The sequence below is a fragment of the Nomascus leucogenys genome, chromosome 8 (assembly GCF_006542625.1).
Source record: "Nomascus leucogenys isolate Asia chromosome 8, Asia_NLE_v1, whole genome shotgun sequence".
In the NCBI taxonomy this organism is placed as follows: domain Eukaryota; kingdom Metazoa; phylum Chordata; class Mammalia; order Primates; family Hylobatidae; genus Nomascus; species Nomascus leucogenys.
This window is the reverse complement of record NC_044388.1, coordinates 94,311,439-94,328,653: the sequence shown is the minus strand read 5'-3', so window position 1 is coordinate 94,328,653 and position 17,215 is coordinate 94,311,439.

Genomic DNA, 17,215 nt, shown 5'->3' with positions numbered 1-17,215 from the left:
ATAGCTAAAAAATATTACATTGTATACATCAATATAAGTAGAAGAGAAGGTTCTGAACATTCTCATTACAAAAAAATGATAAATGTTTGAGGTGATGGATAAACTAAATGCCTTGATTCAATCATTACACAATGTGTACAGGTATAAAAACATCACACTATACCCTATAAAAATCTATATTATGTCAATTAAAAATAAAATTAAAAAATCTAAGTGTTAGATATTTATTCACTTACCTGAAGTTCTGCCACTAGTAGAAAATAAAGGGAGGAAAATATTTTCACAGTCGATACTGTGATTATAAGCAGATTATAAGAAATCTGAAGATAAGATACACATCAGAATGATTTTTGTGTACCCCATTATATCTAGCAGGGCCTATGCATGTAAGAAGCACTAACATATATTTTTAAGAACACATTATTTTATATAGCATGTCTATGCAATGTTCATTGGAGATTATATTAATAACATATTCAATTGTATTTTATTACTATATATCATCATATAACATTACAACACAATTTGCTTGATTGACCATTTCTCTACTGCTGGGAATGTCTGCTGTTTTTCCATGTGATATCCCATTTAGATTATAATGGTGTCAGTTCAGAGACAGGAAGGCAGAGTATTTAAGAGTCAAATGTATCTGTGTGAATCCTGTTGACTTTGAGAGAGTCACATACCCACCCTGGCCTTAACATTTTCATTAATAAGAGAGATTATGATATTACTAGCCTTGTAGGACTCTTGTAAGTATTAAGCAAGAATTCATGATTAAAACAATTATTACTGAGCATCCAATATACACAAGGACAGACTGTGCTGGAGGTAAACAGGAAACAAAACAATGTCCCTGATCCTAGAAAGGCTACATTCTGGAGGGAAATGCATTATGTAAGTATAATATAAATATTAATATAATATCTAGTAGAGTAAATCTGCCTGAGCAAACCTCTGTGGTTGCTATTTTCAGATCACCTCATACATTACTTATTCTTCAGATTTTAGTTCAAATGTCACTGCTCCAAGGAAAATTATTTTTAAACCTCAAATTAGTTAAATTCCTTTAGAGCTATTTCTTTCAGAAAAAGGTTTTTCCTATTGTAGCTTTACATGTATTTCTGTGCTTATTTATTTCATTCATTTCTTTTTCTGCTCTAGACAGTATGCAATATAAGGACAGAAACCATGAGTATTCTTGCCCACATTTTATCTCTATGGTGTAACTCTAAGGTACCTAGCAAAGGATAGACATTTTAACAAGAATTCATTGAGTAAATAAACTTGATGGATGATAGGAATTAATAAGGTCAGCTTTTATTAAAGGAACAAACTTTCCAGTTTCTTCTCCTAGAAATATTCTACTTGAAGACACTGTAAAATCCAATTATGTGGATCTTCACAAATCTCAATGTAACCCAGCAACCACACAATATCAAAGAGTGGTGGGCCAGTAGAGTCAAGATTATTTTTAATCTGCACCTAAAAGAACTTGAACACATTTAGAGAGAGTTTCATTATCCTTTGTTTTATTCCATTTGAAACTAAATAAATTAGAAATTAGAAATCTACAGAGATTAGCTCCTTGTCCTAAGAAAGAATAGACATAGTAATGATTTACGGTTTATGAGACTGTGTTTCGCTGAATTTCGTTTAATGTCTGGGGATGCTTATCATAGGACTGGTCACTCATATTAGTGAAAAATGAATTCCTGACTACAGTCATCTGCACACTTGAATTTGGATAGCAAATGGCATATATCAATTGCAGGGGAAAGAAGAGTGATAGAGTAGGGAAGAGAGAGGACTTTGTAATTAATATTATGTTAGGAATGAATGAGTTTGGCTTAGAATTCTCATAAATGGGTTTTCTGGATTGGATTTGGCATTTGGGTTAAGAGGAATGTTATGGCTTATGTTCATCAATATGTATATGTAACTTCATGTCTGAGGGTTTCTATGTGTGTGGAGTATAGAGATATGTACACACACGTACACACACATACATATGTACACACATGCATGCACACATGTACACATACACATACACATGTACACACATGTACATATCTCTAAACTACACACACATGGAAAGGTGTGCTATCCCTATGTACATCAATATTGTGCATATATGTGTATATGTGTGTAAATATAGTAAACTTATACATGCATATATTATTGTGTGCAGTTAATTATGACTATTATTTTGATGACTTATTTTAATGACTATTATGTGCAGTTGAGTATGACTATTATTTTGATTTTTCTTCATGAGTTTCATTCAAAGAGAAAGAAATTAGGAGAGCTTTGTTGGGAAGAGGATAGACTTCTATCCATTTCCAATTCCTACTAAGGCAGTTTTTTGCCATTTACAATATTTTAACTTATTTTTAATAACAACCAAAAAATTAAAAAGCACATTTAAAAATCGATAGTTTAGCTTCTGCTGTTTGTGGACCTTCAAGAAAATCAATTTCATGATTTGAGAGAAATCTGCTGCCATTTAAATATCTTCACAAGCCTTCTTCCTAGGCCAGGCACACATTTGCTGAATAAAAAGCACTTAAGCTATGTTTCTTTATGTTATTGATTAGGATATATATTTTTAATTTAAAGCAAATAAGCATGCTTCTATTGTGACTATGGAACATAAAACACAATAGCATAGTCACTGTGACGCAGAATATTAAACAGCAGAAACTGAGGGATTCAGACCACTCCATGCCCACTGATCCTGCTCAGCAGAATGCAAATTAGAATTCTTCCTAATCTAAGGCATTGCTCTTAATTTTACATCTAGATGTGTGTGCCTTTGCAGCTCCAGATGCATTTGCAAAATTAAAAGCATAATTTATCTCCAAGAAGCAATATTCCATCAGCCTAGTGACTTAGTCTTGATGAAATACTGGCTCTGAACAATGTTTTTTCACTGTTGGATCTGGTCTCAGGAACAGCAGTGGGGCAATAATATTCAGTATCCAGGATTGGTTATGGGCAGGTGAGGCAGCTCCACTCCCTTCCTCAACCAAATATAGGTAATGGAATCAGACTCATCCTTTCCCCCATCCTTCACCACACACCATCAACAAAGCGATTCAAACTGTATGAACTACTAAGAAAAACACCCTGTCCCTGGAAGACTCCAGGGGAAGATGTTTTTCCTTGGACCAAGGAGTCAGGCAGTGCCCTTTTAACCTGTTAGCACCAAAGAAAAATGTAAATTCATGAATAAATTTTAGTTGAAATAACACCTAAAAGTAGCTATAGAGAGGGACCGTAAGGTACAGCGCTGAGGTGATAGAAGGGAATATCATGCCCCAGGAAGGGCTATGTCCATATCTGAATTAGAGGGCACAAATGCAACAACAGAGCTGGTTGTAGCAGATGTAGCTCAGTCAGCTTACCACAGACAATTCTGAGTAGATAATATTTTGCTTAGGCTAGGCCTCTTTCAATCTTCCTCAACATCACCCCTGAAGCTCTGCACTGCATGATTACGCACCCATTAACGTATTTCAGTTATAGAGATAGCATAGGGTTTATTCATGTTTGTTGATTTATTTTCATTTTATTTTACAGTTATAAGGATTCTTAGCAATCACTGAGGAAAGAGAGAGACAGGTATTTCCCCAAGGTTATAAAACAAGTTGAGAAACAGCCAAGCTTGGAAGACAGATTAACAGGATTCATATCTACTAGTACTTTCCTGTGTACTTCCTATTAAATCAGAAACCAATCTCATGGTGAGTGTGGCTATGAATTAAAGAAGACAATAGGCAGATGTTTATGCATCAGGGAATTGTAGATGAGGGTTAGCCTTCATCTACATCACTTTTTTTTTTATTATTTTCTTTTTCTTTTAATTTTTTTTATTTTTATAGATTGAGAATGTCCATGTGCAGTTTTGTTACATGAATATATGACATAATGGTGAAATCTGGGGCTTTTGGTGTAAGCATCACCTGAGTAGTGAACATTGTGCCTGTTGTATTAACTCTGAAGTTTTTTTTAGGACTAAGACTTTTATAATATTGGTTGAGAATCAATTCAGGTAAAAGTGATCACAGCTGTCGTTTTAGTGTGATAGGACAATATTTATTAAATATAAATAACTCTATTGATGTTGGTATATTACTTTTAAAATAGAATTTTACAAAAATCAATGCTGATGGAATATTCTCCAAATTGAGGAACCAACTGGGGAACAAATATATTGAGATTGTTTTATAAATTTAGGATTATATTTTTCTTTATTTTCTACTTTGGTTGGCCTTGATTTATATTGATATGTGGCTGTTTCTTTTCTTAGTGGCACATTAATTTTTCATTTTTCAAAGGTTGTACAAGCTAATAGACAACAAGAGTTCAGAGGTTTTCATTGCCAACTTCTGGTACAGGCAGAGATTTCCAATAGCAAAGAGTACCTACTTTGAATTACTTGGGAGGGGGTATCTGTAAATATTTCAGCTTTGGAAAGGGTATCGTTCATGAACTGGTTAGGTGAACTTACCGAAGTCCAATTATAGCCTATGGCAAATGGGTATTTACATCTAAGGACATATCGTTTGAATATCTACCTCCCTTTATGATTTTTTGGATAGCCCATGCTTGGTTTCTGCCCAAAACACATTACATGAGTTGTTTTTGTTTTGTTTTGTTGTTTTTTAATCAACACTAGCAACTGGTTTCCCTTCATTCTTTTTTAAATCAATTTAGTTCAGTATTGCAAAGGTGGAGGTTAGTGCCCACATGTGTTTCAGGCTTCCTGCAACCGCTAGACTAATCTAAGCATAATGACCCAGACTAGAAAGTTGAATAAGAGAGAGGGAACTGGCACATTCTGGAAGTTAGCAGGGCCAGAAGTTGTATTCAAGGTCATTCAAGTGAGAATAAAAGGCAGGCTGAAGAGATACAAAGTCAGTGAGAAGAAGCAGCAGGGATATGTGATCAAACAAGAAGACTTGTGGGAACTCAGGCAGAGGATGGAATTAAAACTCATGTGACACATTAAGGTCAGCCTTGACTATGAAACATAATGTTCATATGTCTTTAGCCAAAGGGGAGGAAAAACATGATCTGATGGTGTGTGTGTGTGTGTGTGTGTGTGTGTGTGTGTGTGTGTGTGATCTATCATGACTTGCAATTTAGGTATTATTTGCTCCATGACATTCAGCTGGACAGGGCATGTGGGCTGAAGGCCTGACTTAGGACCCATAAGGATGCATTCTTTCACAATGGATGTTGAATGTGAAATTTCTGTTTTATCTTTCTGAAGTTCAGTAAGCTATAACGGAGATTGAATTAATTAGGATAGTAGCAACTGTCATAGACCATGGCTCAAACACACAGTAGACTTTTTTGTTTGTTTTTTCTCTTTCTTATAACCCACTGTGCTGTTTCTAATAATCAGACACCTCTCTTCCATACAGTACTCAAGGAAATCTATTTCTCATGTAACCCAGTATCCCAGGATCCCCGTATCCCTTGGCTCTGCTATACTCCAATATCCTGTAATCATCTGCAACTACCGAGTGGAAGGCAGGAAAATGCATGGAGGAGGTTATCCTACTTCAGAAAAGCTTTTGCCTAAAAATGGCTCACATTATGATTATATTTTTTGCTTACATTCTATTGACAATAACATCACATTATTACATCCAGAGGCAAAGCAGTTAGGGAAGTATAATGGACTGAACCATTGTTTCTCAGGTATAGTTCTATACTTCTGTATGCTGAATAATAGCTATCAAAATATAGCAGGTTCTAATCACTGAATCCTGTAAATTTTACCTTCTGAGGAAAAGAGTCTTTGTAGATTTTATTAAATGAAGGATCTTGTCATGGAGAGATTACCCTGGATTCTTCAAGTAGGCCTTAAAGAAAGAGGTGGACACAAAATGGACAAATGAGATTACATAAAACTAAAAAGCTTCTGTACAGCCAAGGAAAGAGCGAATCAACAGGGTGAAAAGACAGCCTGCAGAATGGAAGAAATATTTACAAATCATGCATCTGATAAGGAGAAATATCCAAAATACATGAGGAACAAAACTCCACAGTAAGAAAATGAATAACTCAATTACACAGTGGACTATTATTCAGCCATTAAAAAAGCATGAAGTCCTGTCATTTGCAGCAACAAGAATGGAACTAGAGGCCATTACGTTAAGTGAAACAAGTCAATCAAGGACTTACAAATACTATATGTTCTTACACATATATGGGAGCTAAAAAAGTGGATCTCATGGAGGTGGAGTGTAGATCGGTGATTAACCAAAGGCTAAGAAGGGGAGCATGGAGACGGAACGAAGGGAGAAACAAAGAATATAAATGCATTTTATCACCACTAAACTGTTGTATTCATCTGTTCTCACACTGCTAGTAAAGACATACCTGAGACAGAGTAATTTATGAAGAAAAGAGGTTTAATTGATTCACAATTTCACATGGCTAGGGAGGCCTCACAATTATGGTGGAAAACAAATGAAGAGCAAAGTCACGTCTCACTTGTTGGCAGGCAAAGAGAGAGTGTGTGCAGGGAAACTCCTCTTTATAAACCCATCAGATCTCATAAGACTTACTACCACAAGAACAGCATGGGAAAGATCCACCACATGATTCAATTGCCTCCCATTGGGTCCCTCCCACAACACATTAGAATTATGGGAGCTACAATTCAAGATGAAATTTGAGTGGGGACACAGCCAAACCATATCAACTGTACTCTTTGAAACGGTAAAGCTGGTAAATTATATATGTATATTTTAACTCAATAAAAAATTAAATTTAATAAAATAAAAAGGTTAAGGGATCAGAATATGCATATCTCAAAAGAAGACATACAAATGGCCAATAGATACATGAAAAATGCTTAAAATCATGAATCATCAGAGAAACAAAATAAAACCACTAGGAGATATCACCTCACACCTGTTAGAATGGCTACTGTCAAAAGGACAAAGATAACACGTTTCCACAATGAGGAGAAAAGTGAACCCTGTACACTGCTCTCTGTATGAGGCACATGTAATCTTTTCTGGGAACTGGTTAGCTATGCATGAGTCAATGGTTTTCAGGAATGCCCCCACCTTTTTGTATTTCAGACTCCATGGGTCAAGGGTTAATGTCCTCCTACTGCAACATAAAGTATTTTTCATCTGGTCATACCATGGGCATTGGCTGAAAAATGAATCTGCTATCCATGAGGGACCAAGGCATTGAAAAGGCTGTATTTGGTGTGCTCTCTACCCTCTTGCTGTAAGTAAGCACTCTACCACTTGAGCCTGATGTGCATGCTGTCTGTTCTCAGTGACCTCAAATCATGTAGTGGTCTCTTCCTTGAGAGGTACCTACCTGTGTTTTCACCTTGGCCACTTTCATGCTATAGTCCATCCTGCTGCATAACTTGACCAACTGGTGAAACACCAGAAGCTGGAAGAAGCAAGGAATACATTCTCCCTTACAGCCTCCAGAGACAGCTGACAGCATCTTGCTTTTGTTTCAGTGGAATTGATTTCTGACTTCCGGCCTCCAGAAATGTGAGAAAGTAAATTTATCTTGTTTTAAGCCACCAATTCTGTGGCAATTTTTTATGGCAGCCCCAGGAACTAATACATACATACCCTGTTCAAGAAGATAACATATTTGGTTGGACAGCTGGTCATTTAGGCTACAAAGCTATTAATCACTACCTCATAGGATTATTGCAGGCTTAAATGGAATAATTCATGTAAAGAAAATAGGACAATTAGAATTCAAATTGCAGGTAATTGGTTAAATATAAATAAAGTTTGTAAGTAATTTAAATATAAGACTGGCTGATAATACACTTGTGCTTTGATATTATTTTTGGATATAAAAGGAAAGGGTGGAGTTACAGTACCCTGTGACTGGCCAAATACCCATGAGAGCCTGTAGCATATGTGCATGCCATCAGCAATGAGGGGCAAGGAGAGTGGGTGGTGAAGGCTTTGAAAATTGGAATGTGTGCAAGTTAATACATGTATTAATCAATTCTTATGCTACAAATAAAGACATACCTAAGAGTGGGTAATTTATAAAAAAAAGAGGTTTAATGGATTCACAAATCCACATGGCTAGGGAGGCCCCAGCATCACGGTAGAATGTGAAGGAGGAGCAAAGGCATGTCTTACATGGCAGCAGTCAAAAATAGTTTGTGCAGGGTTACTGCCCTTTAAGAAATGATCAGATCTCATGAGACTTATTCACTATCATGAGAACAGCATGGGCAAAATCCACCCCCATGGTTCAATTACCTCCCACTGGGTCCCTCCCATGACACGTGGCAGTTATGGGAGCTACAATTCTAGACGAGTTTTGGGTGGGGGCACAGCCAAACTGTACCAGTACAAATCAAAAAAGCCACTAATGAAAATGGTTAATAAGCTCTAAAGTGTTACGTTTTTTCCTTCCAACTTCTTTTTTTATCTACCCTTTCTTCTTCTTTTTAACAAATATATTATTTGTGACTCTATGAAGACACAGGCAGCTTGGGAAAATGGGAAAAATGTATAGGCATTGCTACCAGGAAGAGTGAGAGGTTAAAATTTCTGTCAGTAACCTCTGTCACTTTATTTGTGTAATTCTTAGAATAGCAAACTAGAGAATACATTGAAAATGATATTCTCAAGTGAATATCTATATTAAGGGTATGTTCCACTTATCCCTTATCTTTTCACACGTGGACACTCAAGAGTTAGTTATATTTACTCAAGTCATTAAATCTATTATGCCATCAGAAATCCTCTCAGCATGTTTATCTAAATAATGTATTTTAAAAATCTGCTTAATTTTCTCTTGCACTAATAACAGATGTACATGGTCAGTACATATCTGATCATAGTTCTGGATAATAATAATATAATAGTATTGGAATCTATAACATTTAACTGGGGACTTCAGCTCTTTGTAGCATAATTCTTTTTGTATCTTCTTTCCTCTTTCATCCTCATCCTCAAAGTCTTAAATTCTATGTACATACATGCAAATATCTATCTAATCTACCTAAACACAAACACTAATACAAAAAATATATGCTACATATGTCACGAAACTATGTTTTGGTGGAGAAAAAGGAAATGCAATAGTTGGCCTATTTCTAAGGTTGTAAAGCCCCCTAGCTCACCCATCTTCAAGAACTGGAAATTTAAACTTTAAAGTAACAATAGTAATCATATTATACATAAACAACCTTAGCGGTTAGTCAGATACTAAAATAAGTAGTTTAGCTGCATTATCTCATTTTTTAAACTTTCTTAACATGTTGGTGGGACAGCTATTACTGCCGTCATTTTTGACACAAAGAAACAAATTTTCAGAGTTTAAGTGATTTGTTCAGAATCAGATAGCTGGAAATGCAGAGTCAATGTTTTAATCATGAACTTCCTGATCTCAGAGTCTATGTTTTCAAGCATAGCAAAGATAGTAAAGCAAGAATGGACATTCTGGATAATCTATGAAAAACTCCATTTCTAATCAGTTGCAAAAAAAGACATATGGGGAGGAGGGGTTACAGAACCCATCTAAAGCCATGAAAATTTTCAGAGAAAGGTTCCAAAACAGACTTTAGCTTTTGAAAATCCTAGTTTTTTGCCCCCCCCTAAAATTATATTAAAATTTTCATGTTAGTTTTTTAAATATGTCAACATATCTTTTTAAGCATGTCTGTTGTGGACATTATGGCTCTGTATATTCTATTTTTTTTCAGCTTGAGATAAAAGTAATAAATAAAAAAAACTTTGTATAGTTAAGGTGTACAATTTGATGTTTTGATATATATATATATATATGCAATATAATGTGAATGATCACCATAATCAAGCTAATTAATATATTGATTACCTCATGTAGTTACCATTTTCTTTTGTGTGTGTATGTGTGTGTCTATTTGAACACTTAAGATTTATGATCTGATATGGTTTTCCTGTGTTCCCACCCAAATCTCAACTTGGTTTTGCTGTGTTCCCACCCAAATCTTAACTTGAAATGTACCTCCCATAATCTCCACATGTTGTGAGTTCTCACAAGATCTGATGGTTTTATAAGGGGCTTTTCCCCCTTTTTCTTGCCACTTCTTGCCTGCCACCATGTAAGACATGCATTTGCCTCTCCTTCACCTTCCTCCATAATTGTGAGGCCTCCCCAATCATGTGTAACTGTGAGTCCACTAAACCTCTTTTTATTTCTAAATTACCCAGTCTTGAGTATTTCCTCATAGCAGTATGAAAACGAACTAATACAGTAAATCAATACTGGTAGAGTGGGGTACTGCTCTAAGGATACCCAAAAATGTGGAAGCAACTTTGGAACTAGGTAACAGGCAGAGGTTGGAACAGTTTGGAGGGCTAGAATAAGACAGGAAAATGTGAGAAAGTTTGGAGCTTCCTAGAGACTAGGAGGGCTCAGAAGACAGGAAGATGTGGGAGTTTGGAACTTCCTAGACACTTGTTGACTGGCACTGACCAAAATGCTGATAATGACATGAGCAATAAATCCAGGCTGAGGTAGTCTCAGATGGAGATGACAACCTGTTGTGAATTAGAGCAAAGGTGATTCTTGTAATGCCTTAGCAAAGAGACTGGTGGCATTTTGCCCCTGCCCTAGAGATCTGTGAAACTTTGAACTCGAGAGAGATGATTTAGGGTATCTGCTGGAAGAAATTTCTAAGCAGCAAAACATTTGCAAGGAAGTAGATAATAAAAGTTTGAAAAATTTGCAGCCTGACAATGCAATAGAAAAAGAAAAACCCATCTTCAGGGAAGAAATTAAAGCCTGCTGCAGAAATCTGCATAAGTAATGAGGAACTGAATGTTAATCTCCAAGACAATGGGGAAAATGTCTCCAGGCATGTCAAAGACCTTTATGGCAGCCCCTCCCAGCACAGGCCCAGAAGCCTAGGAGGAAAAAATGGTTTCCTGGGCCAGGCCCAGGCCCCCACTGTTCTATGTAGCCTCAGGACATGGTGCCCTGCACCCCAGCTGCTTTAGCTCCAGCCAAAGCTAAAATAAGCCAATGTACAACTCAGACCATTTCTTCAGAGGGTGCAAGCCCCAAACCTTGGTAGCTTATACATGTTTTTGAGCCTGCAGGTACAGAGAAGTCAAGAATTAAGGTTTGGAAACCTTTGCCTAGATTTCAGAGTATGTATGAAAATGCCTGGATGTCCAGGCAGAAGCTTGCTGCAGGGGCAGGGCCCTCATGGAGAACCTCTGCTAGAGCAGTGTGGAAAGGAAATGTGGGGTTGAAGCCCCCACACAGAGTCCTCACTGGGGCATTGCCTAGTGGAGTCTTCCAGACTCCCAAATGGTAGAGCCCCTGACAGCTTGCACCATGTGCCTGGAAAAGCTGCAGACACTCAACACCAGCCCATGAAAGCAGCCAGTAGGGGGGTTGTACCCTGCAAAGCCACAAGGTTGTATCCTTGGCAGAGCTGCCCAAGGCAATGGGAGCCCATCTCTTGCATCAATGTGACCTTGGTATGAGACATGGAGTCAAAGGAGATGATTTTGGAACTTTAAGGTTTAATGACTGCCTTATTGCATTTTGGACTTGCATGGGGCCTGTAGCCCCTCTGTTTTGGCCAATTTCTCCTGTTTGGAATGAGTATATTTACCCAATGTCTGTATACCCATTGTATCTAGGAAATAACTTGTGTCAGATGAGACTTTGCACTTGGACTTTTGGGTTAATGCTGGAATGAGTTAACACTTTGGGGGACTTCTGGAAAGGCATGATTGTGTTTTGAAATATGAGGATATGAGATTTTGGAGGGCCAGGGATGGAATGATGTGGTTTGGCTGTGTCTCCACACAAATTTTATCTTGAATTGTAGTTCCCATAATTCCCATGTGTTGTGGGAGGGACCCAGTGGAAGGTAATTAAATCATGGGGATGGTTACCACCCATGCTGCTTTTCTCATGATAGTGATTGAGTTCTCGTGAGACCTGACAGTTTTATAAGGGGCTTTTGCCCCTTTTTTGGGGCACTTTTTCCTGCCATCATATGAAGGACATCTTTGCTTCCTCTTCTGCCATGATTGTAAGTTTCCTGAGGCCTCCCTAGCCATGTGGAACTGTGAGTTAATTAAACCTTTCCCTTTATAAATTACCCAGTCTCCAGCAGTCCTTTAAAGCAGTGTGAGAATGGACTAATACACCATCTTAGTGAATTGCCAAGTATAGAATACAGTATTATTAACTATAGTTGTCATTCTCTACATTAAATCAGCAGAACTTATTTATCCTGCATAAATGAAACTTTGTACCATTTGGGCAACATCTGATATCTCGCTCCCCACATCTGCTGGCAACCACCATTGTACTCTCTGCTTCCATGAGTTTCACTATTTTAGGTCATCTAGTATTTGTCTTTCTGTGTGTAGCTCATTTCACTTAGCATAGTGTCTTCCAGGTTCATCCGTGTTGTCATAAATGTCAGGAATTTAATTTCAGTTCCAACATAACACATGGCTTAAAAAGCAAAGAGGAGCTCAGATTTACTCATTCACACCTAGATAAAATTTGTCCAATAAGAAATATGAATTGCATTGCTGTGGACATATGTTCTTTGTTCCAAAAATTCACTGTTATGCAAAAAATTTAAAAAGTAAAAATTGATCTTTACTGAGTCTTGAGAAGCCCACTACTAGGATGTCCTGAAAGCCTAGAGCATTGTATATTCATTTGTCTGCAAATTGACTGCATTGTCATATTTTTTATGCCCTGGCCTTAAGGCATTTTTTCCCAGGCAATCAAACAGGAGTTCTGCTGTTCATAGCTCTTAATTTTATTTTTCTCAAGAAATCTCACAAAAAAGAGAGACCACAAAGGTTAACTTGGCAGAACCATCAGCAGCAGTTATGTAAATCTACTCTTAATGTCCTCTCCAAAATAGTCCTTTCTTCTATTATGATTCATTCATTCATAGATAGTAATCATCTAATCAGATTCTAATATGGAAGATTCAATAACTATTCTTCAAAACTTTCTTAGTGAATTAAGGAGACACACTGGGACTAAAATCCAGGCTTCACTGCTTCCTACTAGCATAACCTTAGACAAATTACTTAACCTTTTGGATCCTCAGTTACCTTATTTGATGTTTGGTAATGAAATTGTCACTAAGTGGACTCTTATTAAATGACAATTATTATCGTAATCCTTATTGGAATTTCCTCTGATAGAAGACTCTGGTAAAGTTATATAACTTGTCTTTGCTTTAGTTTCCTTATTTGTTAAAATTAGAGAATTTGGGGAAATATTAAGTGAGTTAATATAGGAGAACGATACCTAGCCCCTAGTGAATATTTAATGAGTTATTATAATACATAATTATAAAAATACACAAAGTTCACATGTATGTAAATATCATCAATGCTTTAAAGTAAGGGACACTTCATATAGGGTTAGTTAAGTTAATACAAACTTATTCAAGAAAATTCAAATAAAATTGTCTGGAAATTTAAAAGGAGATGAGCTTTTGTTCAATGCGTTAAGATTATATGGTACTAGAAAGGCCTGCTTGAGTGTAGATGTGAACCATTAGACAACATGATGGAGTTAGTAGCCACAATTCAGAAGCAATTGGTGGGGGGAGGTTATGCAATTTATAGTCATTTTTTTATATATTTTTTTATCTTGGGGGTTAGTAGGAGGCAATTTTTCATGGAGGTCAAGTCAGCTGTCAACTCTGAAGCACGATGTTTTTCATTTAAGTTTTGAATTATTGATGGGCAAAAAATGTCTTTAACTTTTTTAGCTTGAAAAGGGACTCTTTAGTCATTCTCTCATAATTCAAACAAAGTTGTGTTGGATGTTTAAGTGTGTGTATATATGTGTGCTTACATGGTGGTTATATACATGTTTTTGCTGGTAAACTTTTCGAAAATTTTCACAAAAGCAAACATAAAACTTTTATGCTTGGGCTGGGTGTGGTGGCTCATGCCTGTAATCCCAGCACTTTGAGAGGCTGAGGCAGGCAGATCATTTGAGGCCAGGAGTTCAAGACCAGCCTGGCCAACATGGCAAAACCCCATCTCTACTAAAAATACAAAAATTAAGAGAGTATGGTGATGCACCCCTGTAATCACAGCTACTCAAAAAGCTGAGGCATGAAAATCGCTTCAACTCAGGAGGCAGAGGTTGCAATGAGCCGAGATCACACCACTGCACTCCAGCCTGATGACAGAGTGAGACTCTGTCTCAAAAACAAACAAACAAACATTGCTTGTGTCATTGTTTATAAATAAGTTAATATTGTTGCATTTGTGTATATAGATATGTTTATATTTTTCCTTGAAATGTTTATGTTCTTTTTTCCAAGAGCTTCAAGTTAATTTTGATATATTTATTATATATTTCTATGTATACCTTGCATAAGTAAAAAAGTTTTTGCTGAATACCAAGTAATGAATGCATCTGGACACATGTTGCTTAAGATACTGAGAAAAAGAGATCAAATAATTTAGCAAGAAATATTTTCAAATCAAACCTCTACTAAGTGCCTAGCACTTAGTAGATGCTATAGTAAGTAGAGGAGATGGATACATACGTTTGAGTCCTAACACTTTTTCTGGTTTGGCAGGGAGGCAGTTGGGTTGAGTTTTCATGATTTGCAGGATAAACTTGAGGCAGAAGTTTTGACTCAGTGGAAGTTTTGCAAAAATACTGTAAACATTACAGAGAATGAAGAAAAAGAGTCTGAGAATGACCAAAAAAAAGAAAAAAAACAAATATAAAATAATGCATATGTGATACCATTTAGAAAACATGAGTTACAGAAAACATGAGTTACAAGGCAAGCTCAATAACTAACAATATCTGTAACCTTGTACAAGCTGTTTTACTCTAGTTAAGATGTCAGTGTCTTTATCTCTAAAACTAGGTGTTTAACTATAACATTTACCTCAACCATGACTTTTCCTGCCTTCTCCAACCCCAAGCAGTGTAAACTGAAAGTTTAATATAAAAATTATTTGTTGATTTGGTAGTCTACTACTACTTTCCCAAAATTTTATGCTTAAAAACTATCAATTTATTCTCTTTCACAATTCTGTGGAATGACTGGGCTCAGCTGAGCAGTTCTTCTACTCCATGAAACATTGGCTGGTGCTGCAGTCATCTAGGAGCTTAACTGCATTGGAACTCCAAGATGGTTTATTCTCATAGCTGGTGATTGATGCTGGCTCTTAGCTAGGAGCTCAACTGGGGCTGTTAACCAGAGCAGTTATATACAGCCTATTCTTATGGTTTGACTTCTCAAATGTAAGGGTTCCAAACAGGGAAGAAATGACTGCTCTCATTCCTTTTAAATTGTAGGCTTGGAACTGGTCCTGTGTCATTTCTATCAGAGTATATTACTTGAGCAGTTAGCCACAGGATGAACCAGATTCAACAAGATGAGGAATAAACATTTCAACTTTAGGGAGAAATACAAAGAAGCTGTGGACATCTTTAAGATACCTAGATTTTGCTCTATGGCCATACATTACTTATATTTCTTTCACATGTAAAATATACTCCCTCTTCTCCCAGACCTCCAAAAATCTCATTTTCTTACCTGATGTGGCTTCAAGAGCAGGATCTCATCATTTAAATGAGGTTTCCTTACAGATAGGATGTCTTGGATGTGATATCTTTCAATATGAAAACCTAATTAAAAAAAGTGACAAAGTTGACCCCTACCTACTCAACATACAATAGAGAGACAGGAACAGGAGAACCACAATTCACATTCCCATCCCCTGCTCTGCTAGTAAATGTTTATCAAAGATTCTCCAGTGACAGGAAAAGTATCAATTTTTAACATTTGCTGATTTTAATAGTGTGAATAGCATAGTCAATTTCAATCTATCAATGTGTTATCAACTAGCTTGCAAAATCCCTTAACATTTAACAAATGGCCCTTGCATACCACTCTGTTCCATCCAAGAAGGGGAGTTGGGAAATAGGAACCATATCAATGATCCACAGCAATTGTGAAATCAAGTTGGGTACATATTGGCAATAATGTATTAGAGACATGTACCTTGGGGGTGATTTTTGATGCTTCTTGGCTCTACTTTTTAGGTTCTTGGCTCTTCTCTCCATGCCATCCTTCCTTTTCCACAAGAAATGCCCCAAGTTTGCATTTAATTAGCATGTGCATCTTCTTCCTGTCCATAGGAAGTTGGAGGCCCCAAAATCTCCTTGTATTATAAATTACCTCTGTTCCTTTAATTCAAAGTCCATAAAATCCCTTAAACATTGTGTAGGTTTCTTGTGTATCAATTTATGATTCACTTCATAAGTCACAGTCTACATTTCTCTATTAACCAAAATAATGGACCCACAAATCATTTTGAGATTGGTCCTTTTTTACCTTGCTTAGCCTGGGAGTCAGAGTAATATGGAATAACACCCTTAAGATCCTAGAGACAGTCTAGGATAAATGGCCTCCAGAGGATTAGAAGCCTTATTGCCCAGCTGAAAAACATTGCCTTAAGTCTAAGATCCTAACAAGGAGTCTAACAGATGCACCCTTGAAACTTGACCTTAGACTACATTTTCTGGCATTGCCCTGGATGTAATTATTGTCTCAAGAGTCTTTTTCCAGGAGTGTCTAGTGAAGAAAATTCTTTAAAAAACAAAACAAAACAGCAAGTCTCATCTTGAAAACCTAAAAATCCCTTCTCTAATTCATATCTCTTTCTTCTGTCTCTCTCTATCTTGATATTATATTATATGCAGCTAAAATAAATGAGTAGGGACCTTTGACATTTTGCCTATAAATATTCTCAGCTGAATTCACAAGTTCATTAGCCATTTTTCTACTTTCTGTGTTACCTTAGGCGACAGTGTTGACAAACTTTTGACACTATATGAAATAAGCAATGTTATTTTCAACTTCAAATAAAAAGTTTTTCCCTGTCCTTCCCACCTTTTGTTATGGTTTCCTTAATGTTCAACCACATTCTGCCTACCTCTTAGCTCCAAAGCCAGTGCCAAATATTTACACTTCTGCTAAAACAATGTTACACTTCCAGGCAGTAATTTCTGTTTTGTTTATCTGTTGCTGAATAAGTAATCATCCAAAATTTGTCTTAAGAACCATTTTATTATTTTTAAAACAATTATTTTGTTGTCTGGGCTCTGCTGAGTGGTTTTCTGCTCTATAAATGATGACTTTCATCCCAGTCAACAGGAGCTTGACTAA